At 57.7% G+C, this 11,525-nt stretch overlaps 1 protein-coding gene across 1 annotated transcript in view; it reads left to right on the plus strand.

Moving 5' to 3' along the window:
- PFAS (phosphoribosylformylglycinamidine synthase) overlaps positions 1–11,525 on the plus strand; it is a 308,075-nt gene that overhangs the window by 144,983 nt on the left and 151,567 nt on the right. The window lies entirely within an intron of this gene.

Here is an 11,525-nt window from a genome sequence, read left to right on the forward strand (position 1 = left end):
TTGGGGTGGGGACACCTCGATAATTATTTATTATTTATTTCGGGTGGCAAACACTGTGGCACAGGGTGCCAGAAAACCCCCCAATGGTTCTCCACGGGGATGATGAGATGATATCCCCCCCTATTTATTGGAGGTGCAGGACTCCTATGGGGGTTCAGGCCATGGTGAGCCGCAGGGAGGCCACCACGGAGGACCCTCCCCTCCAATTTAATGTGTTTTAATAAATTTGTTGTTATTATTAGTCTTATTTATTTTAATTACTTTGTTTTCTGTTCTGGGGATATCTCAAGGAGGGGAGTGGGGGGTGATTATGGGGCTCCAGAGCGTTTTGACATCCCCCTATGACAGAGCAGCCCCAGATGGGTTTGGGGGGATCCCAAACACCTTGGGGGGTCCCCAGAATCTTCAGCTTCAGGGTGAGGCTCAACCTTGGGGTGCAGCAGAGGATATTGGGGAGCATGTGGCACTCAGGGCATGCTGGGATATACTGGGGGGAACTGGGAAGGACTGGGAGACACTGGGAAGTACTGGTACGCTGGGGAGCAAGCGGTACCCAGAACATACTGGGAAGTACTGGGACACACTGGGGAGCCCTGGGAAGGACTGTGAGACACTGGGAGGAACTGGGAGATACTGTGGAGCACGTGGCACCCAGAACAAACTGGGAAGCACTGGAAAGTACTGGGAGACGCTGAGGAACATGTGGCACCCGGGTCACATTGGGGAGTGCTGGAAAGTATTGGGTCACATGTGGTACCAAGAACAAACTGGGAAGTACTGGGAAACACTGGGAAACCCCGGGGAACACGTGGTACCCAGAACACGCTGGAAAGCACTGGGAAGTACTGGGATGCACTGGGAAGTACTGGGATGCACTGGGAAGTACTGGGAAACACTGTGACACCCTGAGGAACGTGTGTCACCCGGAACAAACTGGGCAGCACTGGGAAGTACTGGGATGTACTGGGGAGTGCTGGGAAATACTGGGATGCACGTGGTACCAAGAACAAACTGGTAGGTACTGGGAAACACTGGGACTCCCCAGGGAACATGTGGCACCCAGAACAAACTGGGCAGCACCGGGAAGTACTGGGACACACTGCGGAACACGTGGCACCTGGCTCACGTCAGGGAATGCTTGGAAGTACTGGGATGTACTGGGAGTTACTGGGAGACACTGGGGAGCCTGTGGCACCCAGGGATGACACCCATGGGTGCCAAGGGATGGGGCGGCCCAAGTGCTGCACCCACTCCCCCCAGTACCACCATCCTCCCCCATTGGGTGCTGAGGAGGGACCACAAAGACACCGTGGGGGTGGCACGAGGTCCCCCCAGCACCCAAGGGACCTGCACCCCTGGGTGGAGGCAGGAGAGGACGTGGCCGTGGCGCCACTTTGTCGCAGCTCCAGCCCCGTCCGGGGTGATTCAGCAGGAACCAAATTCTTCACCCCCCCCCACTCCACCTTCCCCATCCATCTCCAGGAGGTTTGGGGAGGGGACAACACCCTAAGGTGGGGCAGGACGAGCGGGTGCTGCTAACGAAGGGGACCCACCACGTCTCGCCCTAATCTTATCAGTGCAGCGGGGGAACCTCCCTCCCTCGTCTCCGGCACAGGGGTTGGGTCCATTGCGGCCGGTCCAGAGCTGCCCAGGAAGGTGGGACACCATGGAGACCTCCGGATCTTCTCCCACCCTTTTCTATTTTGGGATTCGATAAAAATTACTCAGCGATTATTTACCGGCGTGGCCCTACCTTGCGGTTGATGACCGCGCCGGACGCGGCTCACAAAGTTCCCGCGGTCGGTGCCACCGGCTCAGTCGCTCCGTGGCTCCCAGGTTCCTCCAAGTTCTGCTGGTGATGGAGTTGGGTCGCTGCTTCTTCCTCCTCCTCTTCGTCCCCTTGGCGGCTCTGTCAGGTAAGAGACTGACAAGATGGAGAGATCTTCATCCTGCCAGCAATGAGGCACCATCCCACCCTGTCCTCCTCCTCCAAAAAACCCCTTGAGGGTTTGTTTTTTTTTTCTGGTTCTTTTTGGGCTTCTCGGTCCACTGGAAACTTCTTGCCCAAGAACTTGGACCACCCATAGGTGGTTCTTCCCAGTCTGGGGTGCCGATGAGGTGCCCCACCTGCCCTCCAACCAAGGGGTGAGGTCTCCCTATGAATGCCAACTCCTCTCTTTCTGGGTGGGGGTGATTGTTGCACCAATTAGAGCCATTTTGGTGGGGGATGACACCGCAACTCCCTCCCCGGACTCCTGGGTCCTCTCCTGAATGGGTTGGGTTACGTTGACTCAGAAGTGGGGTGTGAGTGGAGCTGTGTCCTTCCTCCAACTGGGGGGGCCAGGATTTGTGTCCTGTGTCCCCCAACAACCTGATGTCCCTTCCAGCCCCCTGCCAGAACGGTGGCACCGTGGTGGGGGACGGCTGCGTGTGTCCCCCCGGCTACAACGGCACTCGCTGCGAGACTGGTGACCCCGCCACGGCTTGTCAGAACGGCGGGACCCCCGTGGGGACAAAGTGCTTCTGCCCACCGGGGTTTGGGGGTCCCCTTTGTCAACAGCCCGACCCCAGCAGCGCCTGCAGGAACGGGGCCACGGCTTTTGGGACGGGGTGCGTGTGCCCCCCGGGGTACCGGGGAGACATCTGTCAGTACCCGGAGCTGCCCGGTTCATGTCTGAATGGTGGCACGTTGGTGGGGGTGACCTGTCGCTGCCCCCCGACAGCCTGGGGACCCCGGTGTGAATGTACCAACCTGTCCGCTGCCACGGCGGCCACCACGACTGGAAGCCCAGAGATGGTGGATGGTGTGGCCTTCACGCTAACGTTGTACATCAAGCCCACCACGCAACCCATGGAGACCCACACCACGGTCCTGGCCACCCTGGAAAATGATGCCATGGCCGTGGAAAGCAACACTACGGCCATGGGAAACAACAGCATGGCCACCACCATGGAAAGCAGCACCACGGCCATGTTCCTGACCTCCTCAGAAAGCGACACCACAGCCACGCTAGTGACCACCACGGGAAGTGACACCACGGCCACCACCTTGGAAAGTGACACCACGGTCATGGAGAGCAATGCCACAGCCACGCTACTGACCTCCTGGGGAAGCAACACCACGGCCACGGAAAGCAACACCATGGCCACCACCTTGGAAAGCAACACCACGGCCATGCTAGTGACCACCACGGGAAGTGACACCACGGCCACCACCTTGGAAAGTGACACCACGGTCATGGAGAGCAATGCCACAGCCACGCTACTGACCTCCTGGGGAAGCAACACCATGGCCACGGAAAGCAACACCATGGCCACCACCTTGGAAAGCAACATCACAGCCATGGAAAGAAGCACCACGGCCACCACCCTGGAAAGCGACACCACGGCCACGCTAGTGACCACCATGGAAAGTGACACCACAGCCACCACCCTGGAAAGTGACACCACGGCCACGCTAGTGACCACCATGGAAAGCAACACCACGGCCACCACCATGGAAAGCAACACCACAGCCACGCTAGTGACCACCACGGAAAGTGACACCACGGCCACCACCTTGGAAAGCAACACCACGATTACGGAGAGCAACACCACGGCCACGTTACTGACCTCCTGGGGAAGCAACACCATGGCCACCACCTTGGAAAGCAACACCACAGCCACACTAGTGACCACCATGGAAAGTGACACCACGGACATGCTCCTGACGACTATGGAAAGCAACACCATGGCCACGCTACCAACTTTCTTGGAAAGCAACACGACCGCTACCTCCCTGGAAAGTAACACCACGGCCACACTAATGACCACCCTGGAAAGCGACAGCACTGTCATGGAAAGCGACACCACCATCATGGAAAGCAATACCACAGCCACAGAAAGCAACACCATGGCTACCACCCTGGAAAGAGAAACCATGGCCACCACCATGGAAAGCAACGCCACAGTCATGGAGAGCAACATCACGGCCACACTAGTGACCACCATGGAAAGCAACATCACAACCATGGAAAGAAGCACCAGGGCCACCACCCTGGAAAGTGACACCACGGCCACGCTAGTGACCACTGTGGAAAGCAACACCACAGCCCCCACCTTGGAAAGTGACACCACAGCCACGCTACCAACCTTCTTGGTAGGCAACACCACCACTACCTCCATGGAAAGCAACACCACGGCCACACTAACGACAACCTTGGAAAGCAACACCACCATCATGGAAAGCAACACCATGGCCACCACCCTGGAAAGCAACACCACGGCCGCACTAGTGACCACCATGGGAAGCGACACCACAGACACCACCATGGAAAGTGACATCACGGCCACCACCTTGGAAAGTGACACCACGGACACGCTCCTGACAACTATGGAAAGCAACACCACGGCCACGCTACCAACCTTCTTGGAAAGCAACACCACAGCCACACTAGTGACCACCATGGGAAGCGACACCACAGACGCCACCATGGAAAACAGCACCACGGCCACGTTCTTGACCGCTTCCACCAATGCCTCTGCTACCCCAACACCAGCTCAACCCAACGTCACCCATACTGTCCCCCTCGATTCCACCGTGCCCTGTGCTGGGAACCACATGTGCCCCACCACTGAGACCACAGCGGTGACGCCCCAGTCCCCTCCCAACACCATGGTGTCCACCACGACATCGGGTCCTGGCTCCACCACCATCACCACCTGGTCCTCTTCAACCAGCGGAGCCACCGGCACCGCGTTGGACACCCTCTGTCTCTACCTCCTGCACGGGTCCAACCCACCGGCCAGTGAGTGTCCTGGCACGTGGTCCTTGGGGTGGGGGGGGTCTCCTTTCCAGGGCTGGGAGGGACACATGGTCTCCTGGGGTGGGGAGGGTGAAGAGGGAGAGAAGGATGGACATGGGTCCAGCCCTGTGGCCAAGGGGGTGTTGTGGCAGGAGGTCCCTGGGGTGGAGGTCACCTTCCCAAGGGTCACCTTCCCAGGGGTCTCCTCCCCAAGGGTCACCTTCTCAAGGGTCACCTTCCCAGGGGTCTCCTCCCCAAGGGTCACCTTCCTAAGGGTCACCTTCCCAAGGGTCACCTTCGCAAGGGTCACCTTCTCAAGGGTCACCTTCCCAGGGGTCTCCTTCCCAAGGGTCACCTTCTCAAGGGTCACCTTCTCAAGGGTCACCTTCCCAGGGGTCTCCTACCCAAGGGTCACCTTCTCAAGGGTCACCTTCCCAGGGGTCTCCTCCCCAAGGGTCACCTTCTCAAGGGTCACCTTCCCAGGGGTCTCCTCCCCAAGGGTCACCTTCCTAAGGGTCACCTTCCCAAGGGTCACCATCCTAAGGGTCACCTTCCTAAGGGTCACCTTCCCAGGGGTCTCCTTCCCAAGGGTCACCTTCCCAAGGGTCACCTTCCAGGGGTCTCCCAGGGCAAGGGGATAAAAGGGGCAGGAAGAAGGATGGATGTGGGTCCATCATGTCCAAGAATCAGAGCTTCTGTGTCCCCTCACCGTGTCCTTCTGTCCCCACCTCTCTTCTAGTCATCTGCCACAACGGTGGCGTCGCCAACTTGACCGAGTGTCTCTGCCCGCCCGGCTACTCCGGTCTCACTTGTGAGATGGTGGACACCATGGACCAGTGTGCCGGTGGCAGCACGGCTGTGGGCAACCGGTGCATCTGCCCACCGGGGCGGTCAGGGCCACGTTGTGACACCCCTGATGAAGCCACCGCTTGTCAGAATGGAGGGACGGCTGTGGGCACCGAGTGTTACTGCCTCACTGGGTTTTATGGCCTACGGTGTGAATTCCACCACACTACGGTTGTCCCCACGGCTGGAGAGGCCACCACAACCCAAGAAACACCCAACCAACCTACGTGGAACCGAGTTATACCCAGGAGAACCACCACCACGCCCATCCCCACCACCATAGGTTAGTGGGTTCTCCTTGGCATGTCAAGACCGCCACCCAGGCCATTTCTGGGAGAGGATCCACCCACCCAGAGGTCCTTGCTCCCCTGAAGCCCAGTGTTGTCCCCCCACAAGTAGGAGACTCCAGGGAGCTGCTGGTTGGGACCAGGAACCACTTTCCTCCCTGTTCCCCGCCCCCCCCAAAAAAATTGGGGGGTTGTGGTGATGTTAACACCAACTGGGTGGATCTGGGAGGGGACACGGGGTGCTGGACATCATGGGAGGGGGAAAAAGGGGATGCAGGGTATGGAGGGGTACCCATGAGTCTTTGTGTCCTTCTCCCCATAGACCCCTGCCAGAATGGGGGGCACTGGACAGGGACGGGTTGTCTCTGCCCTCCCAACGTGGATGGAGCCCGTTGCCAATTTGGGGCATCAACCATCAACATCACAGCAGGTAAGGGAGAGAGGGACACCTCACCCTGTCCCCAAGGGGAACACCCCATGGGATGTCTCCATCTCACGGGCATCCTACCTCCTCCCACGAAGAGCTGGGCCCCTCCGTGATGCTGCTGGCACGTGTCACCAACCGGGAGTTCTCTGAGGACATGAGGGACACCTCGTCCATCGCCTACCACAGCTTCGTGGATGAGTTCAGCCGGACGGTGAGGCCCTCGTTGTGTCCTCCTCCCCCATGTCATTGAGGGGCCACCCCAAGGGACCACCCATCCCAGCCGCACTGGCGACACGTGTCACTCTGTCCCCAGATGGACCGGATCTACCACAACGTCTCTGGCTATCATGGCACTCGGGTCCTGACCCTGACGTGAGTGTAGGGGTTGGTGGTGGAGATGGGGTGGGGTAGGATGGGGTGAGGAGCCCCCAGGATGGGATGAGGAACCTCTGGGATGGGATGAGATGGGGTGGGTGAGGAACATCAAGGACAGGATGACATGAGGAGCCCCTGGGATGGGATGAGATGGGTTGGGATGGGCGAAGAACCTCTAGGATGGAATGAGGAACCCCTGGGATGTATGGGATGGGTGAGGAACCTCTAAGATGGGTTGGGATGAGATGAGGAACCTCTGGGGTGGGATGGGTGAGGAACCTCTAGGATAGGATTGAGATGAGACATGAGAGATTAGGTGAGAGATGAGATGATGAGGAACATCTGGGATGGGATGAGGAACCTCTAGGGTGGGATGGGATGAGATCTGATGGGTGAGGCACCTCTAGGATGGGATGAGGAACCCCTGGGATGGGATGACTCTGATGGGTGAGGAACCTCTAGGTTGGGATGGGTGAGGAACCCCATGCCAATGCTCACTCTGCCCCACAGAAGAGGCAGCGTGGTGGTCAACTACAAAGTACTGCTGCACCCACCAGCTGGAGACCCCAACCTTGACCACCGAGCCCTGGAGTTGCTGGAAGCTGCCAACACCGCGGCCCAGCCCCAAAACTGCAGCCACTCGTCGGGTAGGTCCCAAGTGACCCACTGCTGGTCAAGGGTTGGTCCCCAACATCTCTGGTGGCCTCCAATGACCACTCTCCACCCTTCCCTCTCCCAGAAGGACTCTGCTTCAGCACCTCCTCCTCCAGATCCACCCGCGCTGAGGTGCCGGTGCTCAATGCCACGGGTGAGCGGGGGTGGTGGGGACACTGTGGGGGGAGAGATGGGGTCAGGTCTCACCTGACCGGTGGTTCATCTCTCCAGAGCTCTGCAGGAAGTACGCGCCGGCCAACTTCAGCCGGTATTACTACCCCTACCGCACCCAGAACAGCTTCCTCTGCGTCACCAACTGCACCCTCAACGTCCCCGGCTCCATCGACTGCAACAGCGGGTTCTGCCGGGTGACGCTGGAGGGACCGCGCTGCTTGTGGGTGGACCCCAACTTCACCCATCCCCATCATTCCCACCCAACCCCCAGTCCTGAACCTCCCCAGAATGTTGGCTGTAAACCTGATTCTGGTTCTAAACCTAAAGATGACCTTGATCTTAAGCCTGGCCCTAACCCAAACCTACTCCCAGTCATGGTATTAACCTCTGACCCTTAACCCCACCCAAGCCCTGAACCCCAACCCTTGACCCCAACCTTTGTCCTCCAAACCGCAACCTTGGCCCCCAATCCCCAACTCTTGAGCACAACAACCCAACCCTTGTCCTTCAAACCCAACCCTTGACCCCCAAACCCCAACCCTTGAGCCCAACACCCCAAACTCCTGCCTTCCAAACTCAACCCAACCTTGACCCCCAAGCTCCCATCAGAACCCAAAACCTTGACCCCCAAACCCAAAACCTTGACTCTGAAACTTCAGCCCAACACCTCAACCCTTGTCCTCCAGACCCAACGCGTGATCCCCAAACCCCAACCCTTGATCCCCAAGCCCCAACCTTGAGCCCAATGCCCCAACTCCTGCCCCCCAAACCCAACTCTTTACCCCCCAAAAGCCCTTGACCACAACCCAAACCCATGGACATGGAGTAGGGTCTCCAAGGTTCTCCCCAGCTCTGGGAAGGACTTTGTGGACCTGGTGGGTTTCTTGGAGGATCCCAATCCCCGACCTCCACCCTGTGTCAGATCTGAGGGGTGAGGACCCTTTCCATGATGCATCTACCCCCACAGCTGCCCGGACGTGCCGTGGTACCTGACATCCGGCAGCCGCTGCCAGACCCACATCAGCAAACTGGGGCTGGGACTGGGCGTGGGGCTGGGGCTGGGACTGACCATCCTCATCCTCCTCATCCTCTGCATCGTCCTCACCCTCCGCTTGGCCAAAGGGAAGAGGAAATCCGCTGATTCCAGGTGAAATGGCTGGAGGGTCCATGGGGGGGGTCCAGCAAGAAAAGTTGGGGTTGGTCCCAAGCTGGGCTGCCCCTCAGACATTCCCCTTCACCAAAGCTTGGGGGGCAGCAGCTTTTGGGGGGCCGGGTGTTCAACCCCCCAACCCCAAGGAGTGCTGAGACCCCAACACTGGAGACCACGAGCTCCAGCATCTCCTCCCCCTTTCCCCCCTGCCCCAGCCCCACACACAAGACTCGTGGACTCACCGGTTCCTGGCCCTACAGCGAGGACAGCGGCTGGACAGATGGACGGCACAAAGCCCACGTCACCGGCATCTACCACGTGAACGGCAGGGGCTCCACATCCCGGAAAGGTGACCCCCATGGTGGGGTGGGGGGAACAGAAAACCTTAGTGAGGAGACCCACCCACCTTCACCAGACCCTCACCCTGTTCCTCTTCCAGGTCCTACAAGCTCCTACAAGCCCAATGTGGAGGTGGTGGCACCCACCACGTCGGTACGTGCCCGGGATGCATCGGTGACGTAGTCGGCAGCGGGTTGGGGGGACAGGAGGGTCACCCCATCCTCATTACTCCCACCCCTCTTTGCAGGTGCTGGCAGAAGGTGCGCCATCCCTGTGACCCCCCCTCAAAAAAACAGCTGGTGGCGGGTCCTCAAGGTGCCCCGTGCTGGGCAAGACCCTCGGCATGGGGGAGAACAGCGACCGAAGACCACAGCCCCTCCAGAGAGGGGAGATGGGGAATGTCCCCCCACACCCGAAAAATCTCATTTTGGGGGCAAAACCAAGCGGGATATGGTCCTCCGTGAGAGAGGAGGGGTCTCCCCAGTGGTTTTGGGGGGCTCCTTGCTGGAGAGGAGACCCCTGCGCCTTGTTTGGGCTCACGGAGCCTTATGTGAGCCAGACGATCCTGATCTCAGCAGAAATTATATTTATTAACATATTTATTTCATCTCCTGAAAAATCACCTGGAAAGATGAGGCTTGTGGGGGAGAATTCCTAAAGACTGTGAGGCACCAACACGGTCTCACTTTGAGGGGGGTTGGCAAGATTTGGGGCTGGGGGCCATGGTTGGCATCTTGGGGTCACATTTGGGGTTTTGGGGCCTCACGATAGGGGTTTTGGGAGTCATGGTTGGTTTTGGGTGTCATGGTTGGGTTGGGGGGGTCACATTTTAGGTCATGGGGTCACATTTGGGGGGGCCACAACAGGAGTTTCAGGGGTCATGGATGGGTTTTTGGGGTCACATTTGGGATCTTGGGGGTCACAATTGGGGTCTTGGGGGTCATGGTTGGGTTTTTAGGGTCACATTTGGGGTCTTGGGGGGGTCACAATTGGGGTCTTGGGGGTCATGGTTGGGTTTTTGGGGTCACATTTGGGGTCATGGGGGTCACAATCGGGGTTTTAGGGATCATGGTTAGGTTTTGGGGGCTACATTTGGGATCTTGGGGGTCATGGGGGTCACCATTGGGTTTTTAGAGGTCACATTTGGGGTCTTGGGGCCACATTCCAGGGTCACATTTGGGGTTTTGGGGGTCATGGTTGGGGTTTTTGGGATCATATTTGGGGTATTGGGGGTCAATGGGGGTCACAATTGGGGTTTTAGAGGTGATATTTAGGGTCTTGGGGGGTCATGTGGGTCACAGTTGGGTTTTGGTGTCACAATAGGCATTTTGAGAGTCATGGTTGGGTTTTGGGGATAACATTTGGGGTCTTGGGGCCATGGGGGTCACAACTGGGGTTTTAGAGGTCATATTTGGGGCGCTGGGGGGGTCACAATAGGGGTCTTGGGGGTCATGGTTGGGTTTTTAGGGTCACATTTGGGGTCACGTTGATCACGATTGGGGTTTTAGAGGTCACATTTGGGTTATGGGGGGCATGGTTGAGTTTTTGGGATCTCAGCGGTCACAAGCGAGGTTTTAGAGGTCACGTTTAGGGTCTAGAGGGTCATAACTGGGGGCTTAGAGGTCACACGTGGGGTTTTGGGGGCCACATTTGGGGCTTTGGGGATCACAATAGGGTTTTGGGGGTCATATTTGGGGGTCACAACAGGAATTTTGGGAGTCATGGTTGGGTTTTTGAGGTCGCATGTGGGGCCATGAGATAAAAATTGGGGATTTGGGGGTTACAGTTGGGGTTTCAGAGGTCACATTTGGGGTTTTAGGAGTCACAACAGGGGCTTTGAGGGTCATGGTTGGGTTTTTGGGGTCACATTTAGGATCTTGGGGGTCATAGGGGTCACAACAGGGGCTTGGAGAGTCATGGTTGGGGTTTTGGGGTCATGTTTGTCACAATTGGGGTTTTAGAAGTCACATTTGGGGCTTTGGGGATCATATTTGGGGTTTTGGGGTCACAGTTGGATTTTTGGGCTCTTAGAGGTCACTATTGAGGTTTTAGGGTCACATTTAGGATCTTGGGGGTCACAATAGGGGTTTTAGAGGTCACATTTGGGGCTTTGGGGCTCATGTGCATCCCAGTTGGGGTTTTGGGGGCCACGGTTGGGTTTTTAGAGTCACATTTGAGGTGATATTCAGGGTTTTGGGGATCACATTTGGGGTTGCGGGGGGGGGCAATTCCTAAGGCCAAGCCACCAACCAGGGCTGGAAACACCGCGACACGACCCAATCGTTGACAAAGGAGGAAGAAATTCCACAAAACGCCCGATTACGAAACACCCTCGGAGAGGAACATCCAACAGCCACATGCACAAATGCAATAAAAACATCTATTGTCCGCCACAAAAAACATCGTTATCCACCCAGCCCGATATCTCCACCCCCCTCAGCAGCCGCAGAGATGACGAGTGTTTGTTTTTTGGGTGGAAAACGCTGTTT

Source organism: Caloenas nicobarica, chromosome 30 (assembly GCF_036013445.1).
Source record: "Caloenas nicobarica isolate bCalNic1 chromosome 30, bCalNic1.hap1, whole genome shotgun sequence".
Classification (NCBI taxonomy): Eukaryota; Metazoa; Chordata; class Aves; order Columbiformes; family Columbidae; genus Caloenas; species Caloenas nicobarica.